This window comes from Anomalospiza imberbis, chromosome 10 (genome assembly GCF_031753505.1).
Source record: "Anomalospiza imberbis isolate Cuckoo-Finch-1a 21T00152 chromosome 10, ASM3175350v1, whole genome shotgun sequence".
Lineage (NCBI taxonomy): Eukaryota > Metazoa > Chordata > Aves > Passeriformes > Viduidae > Anomalospiza > Anomalospiza imberbis.
Window position 1 is genome coordinate 13,471,566 of NC_089690.1, and position 3,666 is coordinate 13,475,231.

Here is a 3,666-nt window from a genome sequence, read left to right on the forward strand (position 1 = left end):
CCCCTTCTTTGGCTTCATTTCTGCGACAACACTTTTCAGATCGCAGACTTCAAACCAATTGTACTTTAAGCATTGGCCAAGGTGCATGGTGCGGACACAGAGCCCGGTGTCACCCAGGTGGATCCCTGTCCCTCTGGGGGTGGGTGCGTGTCCCGGTTACCTCCGCAGCGGCGCCCCGGCTCCTCACGGGCACTGTGCGACTCTGGGGACACTAACACTGGGGTGTGGGGCACCAACACTCGGGGGATTGGCGTGAGTTTTCGGCGGTGGCCACCCCGAGAGGGTGATGCTCCCCTCCGCCCGAAGGATTGTTGTTTAGCAGGATGCAAGTGTTCTTTTGAAGAATTTCGACACTCCCCCCCACCCCGTCCAGAATGGGTCCCAGTCACAGCGAAATAAAACCTTTTTATAAGGTTCCTAGGAGGATTTAGGGCATTTTATTTCTTTTTTTAAGAGAGGGAATTCTTTCGCCAGCTACAGTAATCTGAAAGTAAGCCTTCTTTGCCTTGAGCATTCTCCTGAACGATGTTAATACGTTCCAGGGTTTCGCAGCTCCCGAACCTGCTCAGAGCTCCCTTCGCACGACAAACGCCAGCTTTGCTGTTTGCAGGGACGCTGCAGCCTCGGGCACCGCGGCCCGAGCCCGGCGGGCGCCTCGCGCATGCGCTGCCTTGATGGCTTTTAGAAAAGGAAAACTTGAAAGAAGTTGCCTGACACAGAGAGATGACAAAAAGTTGGCTTTAGCTGCCAGGAATATTGTCAATAGAGAATACATTTGACTACATGAAGGGAGAAAAAGAAAGAAAGAAAATAATTTAAGAAATAATAGAATTCAAGAAAAAGAAATTAAGGAAAACATTTTTGCTGGTCTGTAAAATACAAAAATTGGCCCATAAAGGAAAGGAGGGCTAACAGTACATGCTAATTAAAGAATACAATTCTATGGTCTATAGTGATTGAGCGAAGACATGTACTTATTACACTTGACTGTCAACAAGGGAAGGAATGTCCCCTCAGACAACATGGTGAGAGACGTGTGGGCATTATTAGTGGCCCTTTTATAGACATTGCCTTTTCTTTCTCAATGCTGACAAACCATTTTGGAGGGAACCATCCCCTGTTGCTTCCTATCATCGATCCCCATGCAAGGCCCTGCATTGTGCAAGTGCATTAATTAAAGACCATTCATTTAACAATAGCACATTGTATGTTCAGGAAAGGAAGATTAGAAATATGAATCAGTAACCGAGACCCGTTTCCGCCACCTTACCGGGAGAAGCGGAGGGGAAGGAGTTGCGGCGTGCGGTTAAACACTCTGCACCTCCCGGACGGAGCGGGGCTCAACTCCGGTTAGGCTTTTTGGGAGAGAAATCCTGAAACCGATTACAATTGGAAACAACAACAACAACAGAAAAAGGTTGTCAAGTGTCTCCGTGGGCGCCAGATTGCTCGACGCTGCTCGGCTCCTCGCCAGCCGCCCGCTGCAAGGGGCCGCGCAGCCCGGCACGGCCCGGCTCTGTCCGGCGCCCCTTCCCGAGGCCGGGCCCCCCCAGCCGGGACCGACCGTGTCCGGGGCTGGTGTGCGTGTGCACACACATCCCCACACACATTTGTTATGTCAGCGGCTTTTCTCCGGCTGCATGTAGAGGCACAGGCACAGGACCTGCGTCCATCCCTCCCCACCCCTGCGCTGCCCAGATTTTTGCAGTCCAAAGGAAAAACCATCTGGTGCCCCAAAGCTAGTCGTGACACAAACGTGACTTATCGTGAGAAGGTAGAAGGAATACGCAGGGAGAAGGAGGTTATGAGGGAGCGGGGGAAGGACAGAAGACGGATTCCCAGTATCACCCACATGACTTACTAAGCGGCTCCAGCTCCTCTAAAACCTCTGGGCCATATGTTAGTTTATTTACACCCTTTGTCTTTCCGTGTGTCGCCTGGTGAAATAATATTCCTGGGACATAAATAAAAGTAAGCTACAGTAAACAAACAAGGGCAGCGCCTGCTAAAGCGATATGTAACATTTCTGAGTTTCCAACAGAGTATGTCGTTCCCTTGGTTATAATGGGGCCAGGATAGCAATTAAAGCTTTTAGTTAAAGCCTCTCGATTTGTAATGCTGAATGACATGTTCACTCCATTTTCTCATAGATTATTTAGTTTTTTGCAGGATTACACTATGGGAGGAGAAGGAAGGGGAAGAACAAAATTCACCGCAAAAACAACTCTTTAACAGTTAAAAAGAAATGGCACAACAGACTAAGGTGTTCTTAATGATGGTAAGATGTCAGATAAACCTCTGCAACTTCCCGTGAGGCTGACTTCAGTCTCAACTTCTCCATTTGGATCCACCCCGCTCCGACGCCAGGACCACTCTGGCTCCTTTGGATCAGGCGCCGAGACCCCGTGGAGCTGCAGAGGGTGCGGGCAGCAGCCCCCGCATTTCAAAATCCGTGCACCAACTTCGTTTTCTTCGTCTTGAGGCAGCCAACCTCATGGCCGGGCTGGAGGTCGCCGGTCTACAAAGACACCTTTTTCCTAAAATAAATAAGATGCTCTAACAGATCGACAGATTTTTTCTTACCCCCCCCACCCCCCAATCAATATTACCCAGAGGTTCGGCTCTATATTGCCGCAAAACCCGTCTCCGGGTCATTGCGGGTTGCCTGGACTGGGAAAGCCACCCCGGGGGTCCGGGCTGAGCCCCCGGCAGCGGCAGCCAGGCTGAGCCCTGCGGGGTTACGCCGCCCGCCCGGGCTGGGGGAGGCCCCGGGACGGCGCTGCCCGCGGCCAGCAGCTCCCTCTTGTCCCCCTTGCCTCGCCTGCCTCGCTGCTGCCCCTGAGGATACCTGCTACAGCACGCCCTGAAAATCAGACTAAAGCGCGGACACCATCACTCCCCCATCATCCCCCCAGCTGTTTCGGGAAGACACACACACAAAAAAAATAGTCTTCAACTTTTGACTAGTGTCTGCTGGCTTAAATTATCCTCTGCCCTGGGTGGGGGCAACGGTGAAGCAATGCGAGCTCCCTGCTCCACCGCCTGCTGCCGCGAGCGGCCGGGAAACAGGGTGCGTCTGAACTTGGGCACAAGTGAGCTGCCCGCCCGCAGCCCTCCCTCTTCCCTCGTCACGGGGAGTCCCGGAGTGGGGAGTCAAAGGGAGGTTTCAAGGGGGGAGGTTTTGTTATCCCTACCTGAGGACAGATTAATCCCCGCATATACTTGATAAAGATGAAGATCTTGCTGGGAGGAAGAGGGAAAAAACGGGTAGGAAAAGAAAGGAATCACTGGATTGTTATTGTCTAGAAAACAGGCCACCTTAAAAAACCTGTTGTAGAAATACAGAGAGTCCTTTAAGTGTGAAATATCATTTCATTGTAAATAGTCAAAAAAGAGTCGGTAATCCAACTTCCGGAAACTGTTCTGAATTATTTCAGCAGACTCTTTTAAAAGAGGATTAGCAGGGCTTTAGGGGCAAAATCCTTCTGTTTTATTCAATCTCTGATTTTATGTTATAATTACTAGATGTAAAGACTCGCGAATTAGTATGCAGGCGTCGTTCAGACATTATGCAGGTGCTATTCTAATCATTCAGCTTTTTAATTAAGGAACGAGGTAAGAAAACAGAATCATAAAAACACTTTTGTGAGAGCTGAGAAAATCGTG